The sequence below is a fragment of the Rhinopithecus roxellana genome, chromosome 16, assembly GCF_007565055.1.
Source record: "Rhinopithecus roxellana isolate Shanxi Qingling chromosome 16, ASM756505v1, whole genome shotgun sequence".
In the NCBI taxonomy this organism is placed as follows: domain Eukaryota; kingdom Metazoa; phylum Chordata; class Mammalia; order Primates; family Cercopithecidae; genus Rhinopithecus; species Rhinopithecus roxellana.
This window is the reverse complement of record NC_044564.1, coordinates 9,541,042-9,564,343: the sequence shown is the minus strand read 5'-3', so window position 1 is coordinate 9,564,343 and position 23,302 is coordinate 9,541,042.

Here is a 23,302-nt window from a genome sequence, read left to right as displayed (position 1 = left end):
AGGGCTGCCAAGGAGGCCCAAAGACTCTGGGCTCTGGGTCTGACTCGGGAGAGCAGGTATCTCTGGGGGGCCCAGGCCCCACACCTGACCCAGGGCCCACCACAGCCCAGATCAGTGACCCCAACAAGGAAGGAACTGCTCTGGCGAGTCTCCCCCACCCCCAAAGACTCCTGCTGGCCACATGGCCACACACCCAGCTCTGCCTCCTGTCCTGATGGAGACAACTATTTAGCACCAGATGTGTGCAGCCACGCACTGCTTCAGGGGCAGAGCTGAGGGGCAGGGGTGGCAGCTACAGCCAAGGGGCCAGCCCTCGAGGGGGCTGGAGGTGGGCACTCTCTGCCCCAGCTCCAGGGCAGGGCCAGGGGCAGGGGCCGGGCAGGGCAGAAGCTGGGGGCTGGGCTCAAGAAGGGAAGGTGGGCGCTCGCTGGTGCTCACACCTGGCCCCACGCCACACCCTCCTCCCCGGCTCAGCACTTTCTCACGCTCAGAGCTGGCACGGGGGCCAGGCCGCGCTGGGGCTTGTCCTGGCCCTGGGAAGGCAGGCGAGGCTTTTCTCTGGGCCCAGGGGCAGGGGCCACTGCAGGTTGGGACACGTCTGGAGTGGGGGAGCCCGTTTGCAACACCGGCTGAGCAGCTGCAAGATCTCGTGGGGCTGCAGGAGGCCCAGCCCCCACTGCACGTGTCCCAGCCCGCTCGGTCCCGAGAGGATGGGGGCACCAGAGGCAGCTCCCAAAAGTTGGACCCAGAGACCCGGGCCAAGGCCCTGTCCCTCCCCGGTCCTCCGTGTTCCCCTTTGAAACTGGGGTCAGAGCATCTGTGTAGAATCTTGTGCACACAGTACACACCGCACCTCGTCTGGTCCTGGCATGGTCAGCGGCATCTCAGCCTCAGCACTACTCTCTGGAGAGTGGGACAGTGGGGCCATGTCAGCTGCTGGGAGGCTCCCAGGAGGAAGTCGCACACTCGGGGTCCTTGCCCAGCTGTATATTGGCTGTGCCTTCAGGATGTGGGCAGTCAGGAATTCTTAAGGGTCCCTGAATCTGAGGGCTGGGGATGGAGGCCTGTGGCCCCTGGCTCTCAGCCTCACCCAGCCCCAGGCTTTGACCTCAGAGCTGTCTGGTCAGAGCTGCTGGGGCTCCTCAGCCCCCTGGAGCTGGGAGCTGGGCAGGGTCACCCTCAGACGGTGCACCTGCCCCAGACCTGCTCCAGCTGCCAGCCAGTCTCTCAGAGTCGGCCAGGCCCCTCTAGCCACACAGGCCCCGACCCCTGTACGAACCCACTGGAGGTGATGCCCATCTGGAGGGCTCGCCCACAGACTCCTGGGATGGGCCTCTGATTCCAAGGACAAACTGTCTCCTCCTGGGACCCACCCGCCTCAATGGCTCTGTAGGGACCCAGGCTGTTGTCAGCCCTCAGGAACAGCCAAGGGCCCCGTGAGTCCTTGGCCAGTCAGATTTGTCACACTAGGATAAGAGACAAGCCAGAGGGCCCTTGGATGGCTCCCGTCCAGCCATCACTCCTACCCACTCTGTTCCTGGGGAAACTGAGGCCCATGGAGGCACAGGCCCATGGCTGGCTTCCTGAGCCACAGGACCTGGGGAAAGCGCCTGGCCTCTCCTGCCTTGGTCTGCAGGCCTGCAAAGCCTTCCATCTCCCCAGCCCCTCGCCCTGGGGCAGGAAGGCGGGAACAGGGACACAGGGCTCTGGGGAAGGGAGCTCACGGGTTAGGAGCTCCGTCCACAGGAGTCTTGTGCTGTCCTCAGAGCCGGGCAGGGTGAGAGGCAGGTCCCCTGGGAGGCAGCCCCCGACACCCAGCCACTCTCTGGCAGCCTCCCAGGCTGGCGTGGGAATGTGGCTGGCGGGAACAGGGCCTCTCCCCCGGGGAATCAGCTGCTGGGTGCTGGCCAAGAACACTCTGATCCAAAGAGGAAGCAAAGTTCAGCTGCAGCAACTTGACCCAGGACAGCTGGGGAAAAATGGACGGCCAGGGCAGAGGCAGAGACTGTCCGGACCAAAGCAGGTTGAACCCTGACCCCTGCCATGGTCTGATCCTTAATCCCAGCTACAGTCTGAGCCCTGATCTGAGCTATAGATTAAGTCTTGACAGACACAGTCTGAGTCTCTACTCCAGCTATGGACTCATCCCTAATCCCAGCTACAGGCTGACCTCTGACCCCAGTCACACACTGAACCCTGATCCCAGCCATATACCAAGTCCTCACCCCAACCACAGACTAATCCTTGAGGCCACCTATAGGTCTGCCCCTCACCCTGGTCACAGACTGAGCCCCCATCACCAGTCCAAATTGACCCTTGATCCCAGACTAAGCTGAGCCCTGATCAGAAGCATAGACTGACCCCTGATCCCAGCTACAAGCCAAACTCTGCTCCCAGCCATAGCCTGAGCCCTGACACAGGCACAGAATGAGTTCCCTTCCCAGTCAAGGGGTGACCTCTGACCTCAATCAGAGCGTGGCTTCTTATCCCAGGCACAGACTGACCCTGGCTCCAAACCCATCTTAGCCTCAGCTCTGTAGATCTCCAACTCAAACTCTGCCCATTGCACCCCCAAACCCCAGACTGAGACCATCCCGAGTGGCATTTGCCGAGGGCGAGCGCCTCCCGCTGCTCTGGAAGTGACTGTCAACTCTGCTCGGCCCCATCACACCTCCCTGGCTACCGTGTCCCCTCCTGGTTCTGCACTTTCAAGGGGACTCCGGCCAGCCGGAGCGGGTGCAGGAGGGAGGCCAGGCACAGGCCCGGGGGCAGCTGAGGGAGCCAGTCTGGCCAGTGTGGGGCTAGGAGGCCAGGTCGCCGGCTTGCCAAGTGCCTGCTGTGTGCCGACACGTCCCCTCCGCCACCTTGACTCTTCCTAGACAGCACCAAAAGATGGAGAGCCAGGCTGGACGGGGCAGCGACGGCAAAGCAGACAGCAGGTGCACAGTGGCCAAGCTCCAACCACATCCATCCAACCCCAACCTGGTCAGCCCTTGCTGGAGACAAACCCCAACACCGTACGGCAGATGCCCACCTGCGGGGTCGGACTGCGGGGGTGGCAGGGGATGCTGGGCTGGTAGAGTGCCCTGGGGTGCTGGAGATGCCTGGGACCGGGAAGCCAGAGCCTTGCTGGGTCGGGGCAGGGCAGAGCAGGGGCGGGGGCAGGGGCGGGGGCAGGGCTGGGGCGCATTCTCGGCCCTTGCAGCTGCCAGCCTGGGGTCTGGTGCTGGGAATCCCACGCTGGGGGAGAAGAAGCTGTTTATTGGAAGCTGAACGATCCCTCTAATCTCTGCCTTATCGCCGCCTGTTTGCCCAGTGAGAGTGCAAACACAGGGGTGGAGGTCACAGGGCTGTGGGGAGGGGCCCACACTATTTGCCTGACTTCTCCCAGTGGTGTTAAAAATAGCACAGAGCTCTGGGCTCAGAGGGGTCTGCGGTGTTCCCGCCTGGCCCCCAGCCCACGGGCACCAGCTGCCAGGTGGAGGCCTGAGGTGTTGACACTCCCCGGCTCTGTTTGGCTTCTGATAGCGGCCCAGGAGGGTGTGGCCGGAGGGGCCTTTTCTCAAGAAAAGCCCAGAGAAGTGGTGTCCAGCCCCCTGCCCTGCCCACCTCAACGCCCCCCACACCATCCCAGCCCACACCTGGACTGGGGGCAGGCGGGACCCAGGAAGTAAGTACCCAGCTGGAGTAAGGGGAGGGGCTGGAGTCCAGCTCCCAGCTCCCTGCTGCTGCCAGGACTAGCTGGGGCTGGGGTAGTGAAGCCCCAGGGAGAGGTAGGCCCAGCATCAACACTGAGCCCAGCCAGGGAGCCCCGTGCTCTGCCCCTAGAAGGGAGCATTGCCTGCTGGTGGTGGCACCTGAAAGGTTCCATGACCTGGTGCAGCCGTGCAACTGTGGAGCCTGTGTCCCCAGCTGCAAAGACAGGTACTAATGGTTCCTATATCCTGAGGTGTGGCAGAGATTGATGCAAAGCTCATTGCAATGCAGGCATCAGCCCTACTCCACAGCCTCCAAGCCGAGGCCATGTCTGTCCTAGTGTGCCTCTCACGGTCACCCCCGTCTGACGGAGGACACAGGCTGGTGCCGGCTCCTGGCACCCCAAAGAAGGTCTTTTTCCTTTCTGAGTTGACTGAGATGTAATTTCCCTCATTACCCGGTTTACAGTGCCTCTGGGGCGCTTCAAAGCCCTCCTGGCACCAGCAGCGTGCAGAGCCCTCCTTGCCCCCCAGAGATGGATGTTGGCTGGAAGATCCCCAGGTTCATGGAGCCATGGGACCACCCCACAGGCTTTGGGCTCAAAGGACCTGGAGAATGGGGCAGGGAGATGATGGGGGGGCTTGGTGCCCATGAGGCGCCTTGACAGGGCTGCCAGACCCGCAGGTGCCATCACTGTGTCTGCCCGCCACAGACACAGACTTGGCTCTGCCCCCAGGGCTGCAAGGCCAGGCAGGGTGATAGCAGAGCGGCCATCTGGGGGGTGGGCCACCTCGGGCCAGGGCTGCAGCGCCACGTGGATGGGGCCAGGGCATCTTCCTGAGCACCCCTCCACAAAAATAAAAGTAGTAAAATATTTGATATTTTGGCTGGGCGCGGTGGCTCACATCTGTAATCCAGCACTTTGGGAGGCCAAGGCGGGCTGATTACAAGGTCAGGAGGTCGAGACCATCCTGGCTAACATGGTGAAACCCCGTCTCTACTAAAAACACAAAAAATTAGCCTGGCATGGTGGCGGGCGCCTGTTATCCCAGCTACTCAGGAGGCTGAGGCAGGAGAATGGTGTGAACCCGGGAGGCAGAGCTTACAGTGAGCTGAGATTGCGCCACTGCACTCTAGCCTGGGCGACAGAGCGAGACTCCGTCTCAAAAAAATAAAAAATAAAAAAAATCATATTTTATGTCTGTGCTGGTATAAAGACAAATATATTCATATTATGTATTAATGCATTTTCTTGGCCCTAAAAGTTCAGTTTTTTCTTCTGATTTTAAAAGAAATTAAAATATTTCCATGAGCCCCTGAAAATCTCCCAGGTGCTGGTGCTCGGGCCTGGTGCAGGATTCAGCCCAAGAAGATGCCAGAGCTCAGAGATGGGGACCGACAGAGGGGTCAGAAAGAGGGGTCAGAAAAGTGTCTTAGAGCCATTGGGCCGGGAGAGGAGGAACAGGCAGGAAGAAAGGGGGGTCGCAGAGATGGTCGTGGAGGCCAGGTGGTCCCAGCAGCTCTGCCTGTGGCCACAGCAGCGGGAGGTGGCAGCAGTTGGATGAGATCCGGCAACATCCTGGAGGCTATGAACGGAGCGCGTGGAAGGTGGAGGCTGCAGAGGGGGCGCGAGGAAGGTGGGGGCTGGGGCTGCAGCCTGGAGCCCGGGGAAAATACTGCTGCCAGGATCAACTGAGGCGGGGCCTGGGTTCAGCTTTCTGGGGGTTCAGTGAGCAGGGGTGCTGAGGCCCAAACTGGCTGCCAGGGAGATCAAGAGGCTGTCCAGGCCCCCAGGCCTCAGTTTCCCCACATGTACAAGGGAGGTTTGGATAAGAGAATCTACAGAGAGGTTCCTAAAAGCCAAAGGAAGAAAGTGTGGGCCGGGCGCGGTGGCTCAAGCCTGTAATCCCAGCACTTTGGGAGGCCGAGGCGGGCGGATCACGAGGTCAGGAGATCGAGACCATCCTGGCTAACATGGTGAAACCCCGTCTCTACTAAAAAATACAAAAAACTAGCCAGGCGAGGTGGCCGGCGCCTGTAGTCCCAGCTACTCAGGAGGCTGAGGCAGGAGAATGGCGTGAACCCGGGAGGCAGAGCTTGCAGTGAGCCGAGATCCGGCCACTGCACTCCAGCCTGGGCAACAGAGCGAGACTCCGTCTCAAAAAAAAAAAAAAAAAAAAAAGTGTGGTGCTGGGGGAAAGGTGAGTGTCATCTCGGTTGAGGGGTCTTCACCTAGCGTTCCAGAAAGGCGATGGGGTGAGGCAGCTCCCCCGCAGCCTCACACACACTGTGGAGCTCAGCCTTCTCTCCAGGGACTCCTCCTGGGGTCTGCCTGCCCAGGGACAGACGCTGGGCCAGCTGCCAGCCAGCCCTCTGTCCCCCTACCTGTGGGCGAGCACCTCCCCCTGCCTTCCTGCTCCCTCAGGGAAGCCGCCATCAGTCAGGCCCCAGCAGCACCTGTCACTCTGCAGGTTCCCACGTCCTCTGCCCTTGACCCCCAGCCTGGGCACGGCCTGCCCACCCTCCCTGGCCCCCAGCAGCCCCTCAAGGACACAGGGCAGGCCCCCCGGGCCTGGTGGTAGCAGCCTCGCGTCATGGACCTGCCTGTCCTGTGGACACTGGGAGAGCCCCTGAGAATCCCGGCTTGGGACATGACCGTGTGTGCCCCGAGGAAGAAGCTGCAGCTGATTGCACAGGTGAGCAAGCGGGAACTCCACAGGCTGGCTGCCCTGGGCTTGCCCCTGGGGCCCTCGGCTCCTCTCCCCAGTGGCCTGTGTGTCCGGGATTCCCCTGCCTCTGCCCTGTGTCCAGCAGGGGAGCGGGGCCCCTGGATGGATCATGGGAATAGCCATGGGGCCACTGAACAAGGCTTGAGAGGGCTGGGCAGGGTGGAGGGGGCTGCACCTGAGCCTTGTGTCCTGCTGGGAGTCCCTGGAGACTGGGGTCCTCGCCCGGGCCCTGTGCCCACCACTCTGCACTTTGGTTTCCTGGTGGCATCAGGACCCATCACTCAGGGCCAGCCGAGGGATTTCCAGCTGGGACACCCAGGCCTGGTGGCTGCCCAAGGCCCCTGAGGCTGGGCCCGGTCAGGGCTTCCCAGCCCCTTCTCCCTTCTTGGCAAACAAAGGCCCTGCCAGCCATATGCTGCGGCTCTGATTTGTTGGGCGGGGACCTGGGGCACTTTACACGCCCCACCCCACCCACCCTGGCACAGCACAAATGCCTCTTAGCCTGCACAGTTCCTCCCTGCACCCCATAAGCCCTCAGACTGAGTTGCTTCCCACAGCTGGGTCACCATCACCCCAGCTGCCCAAGGGAGGGGGTCACAGCGAAGCCCCCAGACTGCCTGTTGCAGGGGTGAGGGGAGGGGGCGACGACACCGCCCTGTCCCCAGCTCCACTCCCTCAGGCACCGTCTCCTCCTCACAGCCCCCACCTGTCTCCTTCCTGTGATGCCCAAGACCCATCCTGGACTGGGGTCTGGTGCTGGGAATCCCATGCTGGATGCCCAACCTGGCTCCCACCTGCCTGCCCTGCCCAGCCCCAGGCTGCCCCTCAGCAGCCCTCGCCCCCTAGACCCCAGATTCCTGTCTCCCCTTCCCCTCTCCTGCCAGGCTGGGTTGGGTCCTGCCATGCCCATGTCTGCCCCTATATCTGTAGAACCACTCGCCGGCTCACCCCTGCACCCCCACCCGCCGGCCACAGCCCCTCCCGGCCTGCACCTGCGGGGGCTTCGTAAATGGCCAAGGAGGAATGAAAATGCCTGCGTGGTTCCTCCCTGCACCCCATCACCCCTCAGACTGCACCCCATCACCCCTCAGACTGCTCTCCACAACCCCTCAGACTGCACCCCATAACCCCTCAGACTGCACCCCATAACCCCTCAGACTGAGCTCAGCTGTCCAAGGCAGAGGCTGGGCAGTGCCCTCCGCCCACCAGCTCCTGGAGCTCAGCCTGGGCTCTGGGAGTGGGGGAAGGGGTTAAAGACCCCCGAGCAGAGGAGAGACTGGAGAGGGACTAGTTGGGGAGAATCGGCTTCTAGCATCTTCCGGCAAAGCGTCTCCCTCCCACCCACACTGGCCTCCCACCCACACTGGCCATTCCCCAGACACCTGCTGCCACCCACCGGGCCAAGTGGAGGCTGGGTGTGGGAGGGCTGTAGCCCTCAATGCCCTGGGGAGCTCAGATGAGGAGGGGGCTGAGAAGGGAAGGGGCCCTAGATGGGGAGAAACAGAGAAGCCCTGTTAGACCAGGTACCTTGAGGAGGCTTGGTTCACATGCGTACACATGCTTGTATGAGCGTGCACACACTGGCAGACACACGCACATACACACGCACACATTCTAACACACACATGCACATGATTGCACACATGCATCCATGCTTGCACACACACATGCACGCATGGTCACACACAGATGTCCGCATGGTCACACACAGATGCCCTCATGCTAGCGCGCGCGCACACACACACACACCCATGCTCACACACTAGACTCCCACATGCTCACACATACACACATGCACACATGATCACACATGCAAACATACACATGCACCCATGTTCGCACGCATGCTCACACACATACACACGAACACATGCTCACACATGCACACATACATACACCTGCATGCTCACACACACACACACATGCATGCTCTCACACACATACACATGCACCCATGCTTGCACACACATACACACACGCATGCTCACACACACATACACACATACATGCTCACACACACACACATGCACTCATGCTCACATATACACTCATTCACTCTCGCACATACGACTGTTCCTGGGGATGTGCTGCCCCCCTGTGGCTGATGCCAGCTCCATGTCCAGCCCGCTCAGCTGCCTGGTCCCAGGAGGGCCAGCAGGGATGCCTGGGGCGGAGGGGGCACTCAGCCACCCAGGGCCGGGGACACCAAGGTCTGGATAAGGGCAGAAGCCGCCGAGCCCCTGGTTTACTCCTCCCCTCAGTCCCCAGCACAGTCTGGGCTGGGACTCGGAGCCCTGGGTTGCCCAACAAACCTGCCCGCAGAGGGAACCCAGGCCCCTTTAGGACAAAGCTCGCGACCCCACAAAGGACTAAAGAAAGAAAATTAAACATAAACGAGGAAGAAAAAATAACGAAGACACCAGTAGACAGAAATGAAGTAGAAAGCAGACAAACAACAGAGAAAATCAAGGAAAGCAATAGCAGCTGATTTGGAAAGATCCATAGAACCCACAGATTTCCACTTGGACGAATCAAAGGAAACAAAGAAAGGAAACCAGAAATCAGCACTGTCAGGAAGGAGAGGAGGCACCATCTCATCTCCCACAGACACCGAGAGAGTGAATGTGTCAGGAAGGAGTGGAGGTGCCATTTCACCTCCCACAGACACCGAGAGAGTGAACGTGTCAGGAAGGAGTGGAGGCGCCATTTCACCTCCCACAGACACCGAGAGAGTGAACGTGTCAGGAAGAAGAGGAGGTGCCATCTCACCTCGCACAAACGCTGAGAAAGTGAACGTTTCAGGAAGGAGAGGAGGCGCCATTTCACCTCCAACAGAGACTGAGAGAGTGGACGTTTAAGGAACGAGAGGAGGCACCATCTCACCTCCCACAGACACCGAGGGAGTGAACGTTTAGGAGGGACAGGAGGCGCCATCTCACTTCCCACAGACACTGAGAGAGTGAACGTGTCAGGAAGGAGAGGAGGCGCCATCTCACCTCCCACAGACACAGAGACAGTGAACGTGTCAGGAAAAAGAGGAGGCGCCATCTCACCTCCCACAGACACCGAGAGAGTGAATGTTTAGGAATGAGAGGAGGCGCCGTCTCACCTGCCACAGACACTGAGAGAGTGAATGCGTCAGGAACGAGAGGAGGCGCCATCTCACCTCCCATGGACACCGAGAGAGTGAACGTGTCAGGAAGGAGAAGAGGCATCATCTCACCTCCCACAGACACTGAGAGAGTGAACGTTGAGGAATGAGAAGAGGGGCCATCTCACCTCCCACCGACATTGAGACAGTGAACGTTTCAGGAAGGAAAGGAGGTGCCATCTCACCGCCCACAAACGCTGAGACAGTTAATGTGGCAGGAAGGACAGGAGGTGCCATTTCACCTCCCACAGACACAGAGACAGTGAACGTGTCAGGAAGGAGAGGAGGTGCCATCTCACCTCCCAAAGACACTGAGAGAGTGAACGTTTAAGGAATGAGAGGAGGCACCATCTCACCTCCCACCGACACCGAGAGAGTGAACATTTCAGGAACGAGAGGAGGCGCCATGACACCTCCCACAGACACTGAGAGAGTCAACGTTTTGAATTGAGAGGAGGCGCCATCTCACCTCCCACAAGCACTGAGACAGTGAACGTTTCAGGAAGGAGAGGAGGCGCCATCTCACCTCCCACAGACACAGAGAGAGTGAATGTATCAGGAACGAGAGGAGGCGCCATCTCACCTCCCACAGACACAGAGACAGTGAACGTTTCAGGAAGGAGAGGAGGCGCCATCTCACCTTCCACCGACACCGAGAGAGTGAACGTTTCAGGAATGAAAGGAGGTGCCATGACACCTCCCACAGACACTGAGAGAGTCAGTGTTTTGAATTGAAAGGAGGCGCCATCTCACCTCCCACAGACACTGAGACAGCGAACGTTTCAGGAAGGAGAGGAGGCGCCATCTCACCTCCCACAGACAAGGAGAGAGTGAACGTTTTAGGAACGAGAGGGGGCGCCATCTCACCTCCCACAGACACCAAGACAGTGAACGTGTCAGGAAGGAGACGAGGCGCCGTCTCACCTCCCACAGACTCTGAGAGAGGGAATGTTTAGGAATGAGAGGAGGCGTCATCTCACCTCCCACAGACAGAGACAGTGAACGTATCAGGAAGGAGAGGAGGTGCCATGTCACCTCCCACAGACACTGAGAGAGTGAATGTATCAGGAACGAGAGGAGGCGCCATCTCACCTCCCACAGACACCAAGAGAGTGAATGTGTCAGGAACGAGAGGAGGCACCATCTCACCTCCCACAGACACTGAGACAGTGAACGTGTCAGGAAGGAGACGAGGCACCATCTCACCTCCCACAGACACTGAGAGAGTGAATGTTTAGGAAGGAGAGGAGGCGCCGTCTCACCTCCCACAGACACCAAGAGAGTGAATGTGTCAGGAACGAGAAGAGGTGTCATCTCACCTCCCACAGACAGAGACAGTGAACATATCAGGAAGGAGAGGAGGCGCCATCTCACCTCCCACAGACACTGAGAGAGTGAATGTGTCAGGAACGAGAGGAGGTGTCATCTCACCTCCCACAGACAGAGACAGTGAACATATCAGGAACGAGAGGAGGCGCCATCTCACCTCCCACAGACACCAAGAGAGTGAATGTGTCAGGAACGAGAGGAGGTGTCATCTCACCTCCCACAGACAGAGACAGTGAACATATCAGGAAGGAGAGGAGGCGCCATCTCACCTCCCACAGACACTGAGAAAGTGAATGTTTAGGAAGGAAAGGAGGCGCCATCTCACCTCCCACAGACACCAAGAGAGTGAATGTGTCAGGAACGAGAGGAGGTGTCATCTCACCTCCCACAGACAGAGACAGTGAACATATCAGGAAGGAGAGGAGGTGCCATGTCACCTCCCACAGACACTGAGAGAGTGAATGTATCAGGAACAAGAGGAGGCGCCATCTCACCTCCCACCGACACTGAGAGGGTGAACGTGTCAGGTTTATTAACAGCTTTATGACCACAAATTTTCCAACTTAGATGACATAGAAAAATTCCTTGAAAGACACCAATTGTCAAATCTGGCAGAAAAAGTGCTCATCACCAGAATGGCTGTAGATCTAGTGAAGAAATTCTATTTATAACTAAAACTATCCCACAGAGACAATTCCTGGCCCACACGGCTTCCCTGATGGATGCAACCAAACATTTAGGGAAGAAATAATATCCATTCTACATAGACTCTTCCCAGAAATACCAGTTTACTAGGTCCCCGTTACCACAAGCTCAAAACCAGAAAAGATATCACGGGAAAAGGAAATTACAGGCCAACTTTCCTCATAGACATAGACACAAAACAGTTTCTAGAATACTTGCCTTAAAAGTAAATAGAGGCCAGGTGAGATGGCTCATGCCTGTAAACCCAACATTTTGGGAGGCCGAGGCAGGCGGATTTATTGAGGTCACGAGTTTGAGACCAGCCTGGCCAACGTGGTGAAACCCCGTCTGTACTAAAAATGCAAAAATTAGCCGGGTGTGGTGGTGGCAGGAACCTGTAATCCCAGCTACTCGGGAGGCTGAGACAAGAGAATCACTTGAACCTGGGGACAGAGGTTGCAGTGACCGAGATTGTGCCATTGCACTCCAGCCCAGGCAACAAAGTGAGACTTCATCTCAGAAAAGGAAAAAAATAAATAAATAAGTAAACAGAAAAAAAAATGTTTAAAAAGACAGACACAAAAGTTGTAACGAAATATTAGTAGATCGAATTGCACAATGTATAAAGAGGATAATACATCAAGACCAAGGGGAGTTTATCCCAGGAAGGCAAGGGATCCAGCTTTCTTTTTTTTCGGACGGAGTCTCGCTCTGTCACTGGAGGGCAGTGGTGCGATCTCGGCTCACTGCAGCCTCTGCCTCCCGAGTTCAAGCAATTCTCCTGCCTCAGCCTCCTGAGTAGCTGGGATTACAGGCAACTGCCACCACGCCCAATTAATTTTTGTATTTTTAGTAGAGACAGGGTTTCACCATGTTGGCCAGGCTGGTCTTAAACTCCTGACGTTAGATGATCCTCCTTCCTCAGCCTCCCAAAGTGCTGGGATTTGAGGCGTGAGCCACCGTGCCCAGCCGGTTTTTTTTGTTGTTTGTTTGTTTTTTTTGAGACGGAGTCTCGCTCTGTCGCCCAGGCTGGAGTGCAGTGGTGCGATCTCAGCTCACTGCAAGCTCCGCCCCCTGGGTTCACGCCATTCTCCTGCCTCAGCCTCCCGTGTAGCTGGGACTACAGGCGCCCGCCACCACACCCGGCTAATTTTTTTTTTTGCATTTTTAGTAGAGATGGGGTTTCACCGTGTTAGCCAGGATGGTCTCGATCTCCTGACCTCGTGATCCGCCCGCCTCGGCCTCCCAAAGTGCTGGGATTACAGGCGTAAGCCACCGCGCCTGGTCGCCTTTTGTTGTTTTAACACCAGTGACCCTCTATTGATTCTGACAACTTTCACATTCATGTTAACAGAATAAGAAGAAAATCCATGTAATCCCCTCGGGCAAAACCATAACCAAATGCGTCATCATTCACGGTGCAAACTCTCAGCAAACCAGTAACGGAAGGGAGCCGACTAAACCAGCAAGACCGTCTATCTGAAACCATCGCTGAAGTCATGGCTGACGGTGAAAAACAGAAGGCCCGGCGCCAAGGTGGGGAACAGAGCCAGGGGGCTTCTCTCACCACTTCCCTCTGCACCGTGCAGGACGTCCCAGGGCAATAAGGCAGGAAAGGGAAAGGAAGACATACATGATCCGGCATGTAGAAAATCCTTTTAAGGCCAGGCACCATGGCTCACGTAATCCCAGCACCTTGGGAGGCCGAGGTGAGAGGGTCTCTTGAGCCCAGGACTTGGAGACCAGCCTGGGCCACATAGCAAGACCCTGTCTCTATAAAAAAAAAATTTAAAAATTAGCTGGGCATGGCCCGGTACAGTGGCTCAAACCTGTAATCCCAGCACTTTGGGAGGCCAAGACGGGCAGATCACGAGGTCAGGAGATTGAGACCATCCTGGCTAACACGGTGAAACCCTGTCCCTACTAACAAAAAAATACAAAAAACTAGCCGGGCGAGGTGGCAGGTGCCTGTAGTCCCAGCTACTCGGGAGGCTGAGGCAGAAGAATGGCGTAAACCCGGGAGGCGGAGCTTGCAGTGAGCTGAGATCCAGCCACTGCACTCCAGCCTGGACGACAGAGCCACACTCCGTCTCAAAAAAAAAAAAAAAAAAAAAAATTAGCCGGGCATGGTGGCACGCACCTATAGTCCCAGCTACTTAGGAGGCTGAGACAGGAGGATTTCTTGAGCCTGAGAGGTCAAGACTAGCCTGGCCAGCATGGAGAAATCCCGTCTCTACTAAAAATACAAAAATTAGCCAGGCGTGATGGCACATGCCTGTAATCCCTGCTACTCGGGAGTGGGAGGCTGAGGTGGGAGGATCACATGAACCTGGGAGGTGGAGGCTGCAGTGAGCTGAGATTGTGCCACTGTACTCCAGTCTAGATGACAGAGAGAGACTCTGTCTCAAAAAAAAAAAAGAAAAAAGAAAAAAAATTGAACCTTAGCTTTATTTCACTCTGCACAAAAATGAAATCAAGATGAGTCACATAGACTTAAACATAAAATCCAAGACCTTCTGGAAGAAGGTGAGAGAAAATCTTCACAATTTGCAGTAGGCAAAGACTTCTTTCAGGTCCCAAATCACCAGATGTATAAGAAAAGAAATTGATAGCAAAGTAAATTTTTTTTTGCTGATCAAAAAACATCACGAAGAAAATGAATAGGCAATCCAGAGACTGGGAAAAAATATTAATCGTAGATATCTCTGAAAAAAGATTTGCATTCATGGCCGGGCGCAGTGCCTCACTCCTGTAATCCCAGCACTTTGGGAGGCCGAGGTGGGCGGATCACCTGGGGTCAGGAGTTCGAGACCAGCCTGCCCAACATGGTAAAACCCTGTCTCTACTGGAAATACAAAAATTAGCCGGATGTGGTGGTGAGTACCTGTAATCCCAGCTACTTGGGAGACTGAGGCAGGAGAATCACTTGAACTGGGAAGGCGGAGGTTGCAGTGAGCCGAGATCTTGCCACTGCACTCCACCCTGGGTGACAGAGTGAGACTCCATCTCAAAACTAAATAAATAAAAAATAAAAATAAAGAAAACATAGAAAAGTGCTCAACATCTGCAGACACCAGAGAAATGCAAATTCAAATTATAGTGAGATGCGGCCAGGGACAGTGGAAGGCCAAAGCAGACGGATCACAAGGTCAAGAGATCGAGACCATCCTGGCCAACATGGTGAAACCCATCTCCAAAAATACAAAAATTAGCTGTGCGTGATGGCGCGCGCTTGTAGTCCCAGCTACTCGGAAGGCTGAGGCAGGAGAATCGCTTGAACCCAGGAGGCAGAGATTGCGGTGAGCCGAGATCGCGCCACTGTACTCCAGCCTGGCAAAAGAGCAAGACTCCATCTCAAAAAAAAATGAAAAATGACAGTGAGTTGCCAGTACATACTGGTTCGTCAATGGTAGCAAACACATCTCACAAATATAAGATGTTAAATAATCAGGAAAACTGTGTGCAGGCTGTTTGGAACTGTCACGAGGCAACATTGCAACAAATTAAGCTTAAAAATCTTAATTAGCTTTCATTCATGATTCTAAAATTGGCTCAGAACCAGGACAAATTTGAAGACCCTGAGGCTGCACGTTTATGGAAAAGGAAGTGACGTGCAGAAGCAGTTTTGGTGGTGGCCGCTGGGCGCTTTGCCTTGAAATCAGCGGCCACTGGCAACTGACAGGATGGCAGCTGTGGTGACCTGGACCCAGTCCCTGTGACAAGCGGCCAGCCTTCCGTGGCCTTCAGGCCAGGCCAGGCTGCAGTTTGCAGTAAGGACTCATGCCCCAGACCTCCTCGGTGAAAACTTAGCAGGACTCTAGGGTTCATTTTGAAACCTTTTTGTAAGTCTTGGCCGGGCACAGTGGCTCACGCCTGTAATCCCAGCACTTTGGGAGGCTGAGGCAGGTGGATCATGACGTCAGGAGTTTGAGACCAGCCTGACCAACGTGGTGAAACCCTGTCTCTACTAAAAGTACAAAAATGAGAGGCCGAGCACTATAATCCCAGCTACTCCAGAGGCTGAGGCAGGAGAATCACTTGAACACAGGAGGCGGAGGTTACAGTGAGCCGAGATCGTGCCACTGCACTCCAGCCTGGGCCACAGAGCAAGACTCTGTCTCAGAAACAAACAAAAAAAAAAAAAAAAAAAAGAAGAGAAACCTTTATGTAAGTCTAAATGTATTCTGAGATTAAAAGTTGATGTAAAAATCTTTAAAACATAGCCTGCAGGCCGGGTGCAATGACTCAAGCCTCTAACCCCAGTACTTTGGGAGGCCGAGGCAGGCAGATCACGAGGTCAGGAAATCGAGATCATCCTGGCTAACACAGTGAAACCCCGTCTCTACTAAAAAATACAAAACAAAACTAGCCGGGCGTGGTGGCGGGCGCCTGTAGTCCCAGCTACTCAGGAGGCTGAGGCAGGAGAATGGTGTGAACCTGGGAGGCGGAGCTTGCAGTGAGCCGAGATTGCGCCACTGCACTCCAGCCTGGGCCACAGAGCGAGACTCCGTCTCAAAAAAAAAAACAAACAAACAAACAAACAAAAAAAAAACCTTGCCTGCAGTCACGTGGGGGAAGCCAGAGGAGGAAGATGGGTGAAGCCCAGCTCCGCTCCTGGGAGCTGAAAGCACAGGTATCAAAACCCCAGCCCGGAGCACGGCGGCACACCTGGTCCTGCCTTCCCCAAGTGCTCAGGACGGGATTTTCCATCTGTTTTATTTTTTAAATGTTTGTTTGTTTGTTTGTTTGTTTATTGAGATGAAATCTCTCTGTGTCACCCAGGCTGGAGTGCAGTGGCGCCATCCCGGCTCACTGCAACCTCCACCTCCCGGGTTCATGCCATTCTCCTGCCTCAGCCTCCTGAGTAGCTGGGACTACAGGCGCCCACTACCATGCCCGGCTAATTTTTTGTATTTTTAGTAGAGATGGGGGGGGTCACTGCGTTAGCCAGGATGGTCTTGATCTCCTGACCTCAGGATCCGCCCCCCTCGGCCTCCCAAAGTATTTATTTATTTTTTGAGACGGAGTTTCACTCTGTCGCCCAGGCTGGAGTGCAATGGCGCCATCTCAACTCACTGCAACCTCTCCCTCCCGGGTTTAATCGATTCTCCTGTCTCAGCCTCCTGAGTAGCTGGGATTACAGGTGCCCATCATCACGCCGGTTAATTTTTTGTATTTTTAGTAGGGATGTGGTTTCACCATCTTGGCCAGGCTGATTTTGAACTCCTGACCTCAGGTGATCCACCCAAAGCGCTGGGATTACAGGTGTGAGCCACACACCCTGGGCCATTTATTTTTTGAGGAACTGTTGTACTGTTTCCCACAGTGGCTACATCATTTTACATTCCACATCACACAAGGGTTCCCATCTCTCCACACCCTGAACAACACTTGTTACTTTGTTTTTGTTTTTGTTTTTGAGACGGAGTTTCGCTCTTGTGGCTCAGGCTGGAGTGCAATGGCGCCATCTCAGTTCACTGCAACCTCCACCTCCCAGGTTTAAGCAATTCTCCTGTCTCAGCCTCTGAGTAGCTGGGATTACAGGCGCCCGCCACCACACCCAACTCATTTTTTGTATTTTTTAGTAGAGCAGGGGTTTCATCATATTGGTCAGGCTGGTCTCGAACTCCTGACCTTGTGATCCACCCATCTCAGCCTCTCAAAGTGCTGGGATGACAGGCGTGAACCACCGCACCCGGCCCTGGGGTGGTTTCAATTACATCATTTTTCTCATCATAGGTTCCATTCTCCTGCTTCTCTGCATGCCTGGCAGGTCCTCTTCCCTTTGGATGCCAGCCCTTGTGAATTTCACCTGGCTGGGCGCCGGGGACTTTTCTCTTCCTGGAAATCTTGAGCTTTGTCCTGGATGTGCCGTTAAGTGATCGGGAGGCAGTTTGATCCTTTCTAGTCTTGCTTTTATGGCTTGGTAGGAGGGCTCAGAGCAGAACTCGGGCTCAGGCTATCGTCCCCCGCCGAGGTAAGCCCTTCCCAAGGGCTTCACCCAAGGCCCCGTGAGTTAAGAGATTGTCCTGCTTGGCTGATGGGGAGAGAGACTGTCCTCAGCCCTGCATGAGACGGGTCCTGTTCCCTCTCATCCTTCCAGGGGGCTTTTTACCAACCCTGGGGCGTTTCCTTATGGGAATCCGCAGGGCAGTCCTCTTCTGGATACTCCAGGGGTCCTGTCCAGGTCTTCAGGGTCCCTCCCTGTGCGACGCTCTCCACTCTGGTACTGTGTCTATGAACTGGAGCCGCCTCGGTCTCTCCAGCCCCGGGGGTCCGCTGGGACCTGTGTGGGTTCCTCCTCCCCACCCGCAGCCTGGACTGCCCTCCAAGGCAGTGAGCGCAGGTGACTAGGGCACGGCTGTTCCCGTCACTCAGGGTCACCGTCCTCTAATGCCTAGTGTCCCGTGTCTTGGAAGCCATGTGTCTGCGTTTTGTCTGGTTTTGTTTTGCTTTTTGGCTGTTTCGGGTAGGAGGGCAAGTCTATGACAGCCCACCTCAGCTGGACCGAGAAGTTTTTCCTAGAGGAATGGAAATATTCTCAATGTGGTTTTGGATGGTGGCTCCACAGGGTCTGCAGTGGACACACTCCCTGACCTCATTCGATCCGGCAATTCCGCAGCAGATCCTGGGACTCGTGGCCTCCACCATCACGGGAGCCAGTCCCTGTAATAAACCGCTTTCTCTGCTTACACACATCCTATTGGCTCTGCTTGTCTGCAGAGCTCTGAGGAATACAGTAAGGTCCCCAGAGTGCCAGATCCATAGACGGAAAGTAGGAGGGAAGGTGCTGGGCTGGGGTGGAGTGTGGGGAGCTGGCGTTTCACGGGGACAGGGCTTCAGTTTGTGAAGATGGAGGCGTTCTGCAGATGGGCGGTGGGTGACACAGCACTGGAAATGTGCTTAGTGCCACTGAGCTGTGCACTTAACCATGGTCAAAATCGTAAGTTATGTGTGTTATTTCCGTGATTTTACCACCATAAGAAAACACCCAGCTGGGCATGTTGGCTCACGTCTGGAATCTCAGCACTTTGGGAGGCCGAGGCAGATGGATCACCTGAGGTCAGGAGTTCAAGACCACCCTGGCCAACATGCTGAAACCTTATCTCTACTAAAAATACAAACATTAGCCAGGCGTGGTGGCGGGTGCCTGTAATCCCAGCTACTCAGAAGGCAGAGGTGGGAGAATCGCTTGGTCCTGGGAGGGGGAGGTTGCAGTGAGCTGAGTTCGCGTCACTGCACTCCAGCCTGGGTGACAGAGCAAGACTCTGTTTCAAAAAAAAAAAAGAGAGAGAGAGAGAAAGGAGGGAAGGAAGGAAGGAAGGGAGGGAGGGGAGACTCATTGACCGGAACTCCTTGGGTCCTGCGGCTGGGAGGCTGGGTGGCTAGGGAGAGACCACACCAGGCCTCAGCTGCATCTGGGGGTCAGGAGGTCTCTCCACTGCAGCCGGAGCTGCCTGCTGAGGTTTGTGAAGCGGCGACTGCCTAGTGGATGCTGCTGCAGAAACGCCAAGTGTCACGGCAGCCGGCAAGATGGCTCCATCCTCCTCATTCTCCCACAGGGCGGTACATCTGGCTGCCTGAGCTATCCCGGACTTGAGCTCTGGTTTTAAGGGAGGTTGATAAAGGGCATACTTAGCATGCCAGACTCCTTGGTAGGAGAAGGGGCTCCAGGAAGGGGTGGGACAAGTGCTGAGTGCCAAGTCCCTGCAGCGGCTCCGTGGCTCCAATGGCTGGATGGGAGACCAGGGCTTAGTGAAAGGACACACACCAAGGTCAGAGTGCCAAGGTCAGAGTGCCACGCCAAGGTCAGAGTGCCAAGGTCAGAGTGCCAAGGTCAGAGTGCCACGCCAAGGTCAGAGTGCCACGCCAAGGTCAGAGTGCCAAGGTCAGAGTGCCACGCCAAGGTCAGAGTGCCACGCCAAGGTCAGAGTGCCAAGGTCAGAGTGCCACGCCAAGGTCAGAGTGCTGATAAGATGCAATCCCCGGATTTTTCCCTGGAGCCAGGGGCTCAGCCACTGCTGCCCAGAGAGCAGCACCAAGGGGGCTCAGCCGGTGATAATTTTCTGTAGAAAAGAAAGAAGTGGGCCGGGCGCGGTGGCTCAAGCCTGTAATCCCAGCACTTTGGGAGTCCGAGACGGGCGGATCACGAGGTCAGGAGATCGAGACCACCCTGGCTAACACGGTGAAACTCCGTCTCTACTAAAAAATACAAAAAACTAGCCGGGCGACGAGGCGGGCGCCTGTAGTCCCAGCTACTCGGGAGGCTGAGGCAGGAGAATGGCGTAAACCCGGGAGGTGGAGCTTGCATTGAGCTGAGATCCGGCCACTGCACTCCAGCCTGGGTGGCAGAGCGAGACTCCGTCTCAAAAAAAAAAAAAAGAAAGAAAGAAAAAGAAGTGACCTGATTGGTTCCTCGTGCCTAAGATTGAGCCTCCAGGCCCCTCAGCCTGGTGCCCTTGAGCATCTGTCCCTGCCTGACCTGGGGCTGTCACTCAGCTCCTCCCTGTCTGCTATGCTGCACAAGCCTACCCCACACACCAGACAAGACCTCCTCTTTTCCCCACGTTTCCCATGGACATTTGCACACCAAGGCTCAGTTCAGGGCCTATTAACTAAAAAAAATTAAATGACTTTTTTTTTTTTATTTTTTTTTTTTTTGAGACAGAGTCTCGCTCTGTCACCCAGGCTGGAGTGCAGTAGCCAGATCTCAGTTCACTGCAAGCTCCGCCTCCCAGGTTCACGCCATTCTCCTGCCTCAGCCTCCCGAGTAGCTGAGACTACAGGTGCCCACCACCGTGCCCCGCTAAGTTTTTGTATTTTTAGTAGAGAGGGGGTTTCACCATGGTCTCGATCTCCTGACCTTGTGATCCGTCCATCTTGGCCTCCCAAAGTGCTGGGATTACAGGCTTGAGCCACCGTGCCCGGCCTGATTTGATTTGATTTGATTTGATTTTAAGAAAAGGTCTCACTCTGTCACCCAGGCTGGAGTGCAGTGGCACAAACACGGCTCCCTGCAGCCTCCTTCCGGGCTCAAGCGATTCTCCCACCTCAGCCTCCCAAGTAGCTGGGACTACAGGCAGGTGCCACCACACTGGCCAATGTTTCAATGTTTTTGTAGAGAAGGGGTCTTGCTTGCTGCCCAGTCTGGTCTCAAACTCCTAGGTTCAAGCGAGTCTCCCCCCTCAGCCTCCCAAAGTGCTGGGATTACAGGCATAAGCCATCACACCTGGCTGTGTTTTTTTTTAATTTGAAAGCAATGTGTGCACCTAGTTTAAAAGTTTCCCCAAGACAGAGAGAAAATAGCAACTCCAACTCCGGAAGTGATCACTTAAAATTCTTTTAGCCAACTTAGCTCTTCTGGCCAGCATTACCTCCCTATTTTGAAATAATACGCTCATCGTGCAGGTCCTTGAAGCTTCCTGTTGATTTCCTACCAGAAGATGAGGATCTCACTTTCCCATCTTTCCCGGACCAGTGCATCCACTTCTCCCCTCCCACCTTCAAACAGATGACGGATCCCAAATTCTTCACACAGGTAGGCAGCGCTTGCATTAATATAACTATGTCATTGTTCACACTTGAGCCAAGTACTATATGATAAATGCGTTTCCTTTTTACAACTTTTTGTTTTTCCTGGAATTCGTAACTACATCCTTTTTCACTTGCTTAGTTAGAATATTGGTTAAGTTACTGAGGCAAAGAACCAAAACGCCAGGAATCTAAACATGATACAGCTGGTTTCTCACTCACATGAAAGTCCTGAGGCTGATGGGCTTTCCTGCCACTCTCAACACACGGCTTCTGGCTCAGGATCCGAGGGGCTACTCCACCTCTCACCTCTCCCTGCCTGTAGGAGGGAGGGAAGGGTCAAGAAGACAGTGACCCTGGCCAGGCACAGTGGCTCACGCCTGTAATCCCAGCCCTTTGGGAGGCCGAGACAGGTGGATCACAAGGTCAGGTGTTCGAGACCAGCCTGGCCAATATGGTGAAACCCCAACTCTACTAAAAATACAAAAATTAGCATGGTGGCGGGCCCCTGTAGTCCCAGCTACTCAGGAGGCTGAGGCAAGAGAATCACTTGAACCCAGGAGGTGGAGGTTGCAGTGAGCCGAAATCACGCCACTACACTCTAGCCTGGGCGACAGAGTGAGACACTGTCTCAAAAAAAAAAAAAGAGAGAGAGAGAGTGACTCTTCCTTTTTTTTTTTTAAAGTTATGGGACCAGGTTTGTTAATAATGTATGTTATGAGAACAGTTGATTGCAGTCTCACCGTGAAGGCAAAAACAAACAAAAAATGAAACCCAAAGGATATACAGAAACAATCCTGTCCACCGAATAAACTGGATGGTGTTTATAGCTGGATAACCCAACTAAGTAATCTTTCTCCCCGCTTTAACTTTTATGCACCACCTGCCATTCTAGATATTACCACTCACACTAAACAATATTTATAATAAAAACCAAGGCTGGACGCAGTGGCTCACACCTGTAATCCCAGCACTTGGGAGGCCAAGGCAGGTGGATCACCTGAAGTCAGGTCAGGAGTTCGAGACCAGCCTGACCAACATGGTGAAACCCCGTCTCTACTAAAAATATAAAAATTAGCTGGGCGTGGTGGTTGGCGCCTGTAATCCTAGCTACTTGGGAGGCTTAGGCAGGAGAATCACCTGAACTTGGGAGGCAGAGCTTGCAGTGAGCTGAGATTGCGCCTTTGCACTCCAGCCTGGGCAACAAGAGTGAAACTCCGTCTCAAAAAAAAAGGAATAAACGAAAAAATAAATAAAAACCAACCACCTTCAATCTGATAATTCTAGGCAGAAAACTGGATATAGTTTGGACCAGATCTTTGAGAAAAATTCATATACACCAAATTAACTAGTTCTGTTAAAAAGTTGCTGTAAAGGCCGGGCACGGTGGCTCAAGCCTGTAATCCCAGCACTTTGGGAGGCCAAGACGGGCGGATCATGAGATCAGGAGATCGAGACCATCCTGGCTAACACGGTGAAACCCCGTCTCTACTAAAAAATACAAAAAACTAGCCGGGCGAGGTGGCGGGCGCCTGTAGTCCCAGCCACTTGGGAGGCTGAGGCAGGAGAATGGCGTAAACCCGGGAGGCGGAGCTTGCAGTAAGCTGAGATCCAGCCACTGCACTCCAGCCTAGGTGACAGAGCGAGACTCCGTCTCAAAAAAAAAAAAAAAAGTTACTGTAAAAATACACATCATCACGAAACATACAGAACTTTAGAATCCAGCTAAGAGTGGAGAAATACTGAACTTCTTAATTTATCTGGAGGGAGCTATAAATCCAAAGGTGGAAGGGCGTTTCAGCATTCTGGCATGTTCAGAGATTCTAGTGTACAGTATCTCTCGAACACACAAAGACCATTTTGAAGGTGCTTATGGCCAGGAAACCTCAGGGTGCGTTCTCCCGGAGAAGGACCCTTTCTTTTCATGAGAAGATCGGAAGTGACACCTCCCACTCCTGCCCTGGCCTGATTGGCCAGAACGTGGTCACAGGCTAAGTCAGAGGCTGCAAGGAGGCTGGGAAACATGGTCTTTAGCTGGAGAGCCTTGAGTCCGGTGAAACTCCTTTTACCGTGAAAGTGGAGAGTACAGCTTGGGTGACAATCAGAGGTCGCTGTGGCATGGGTGGTCCTCCCCCAAGCTCTCCCACAGAGCCACAAGGCTCGTCCCCTTATTCTCTCACCC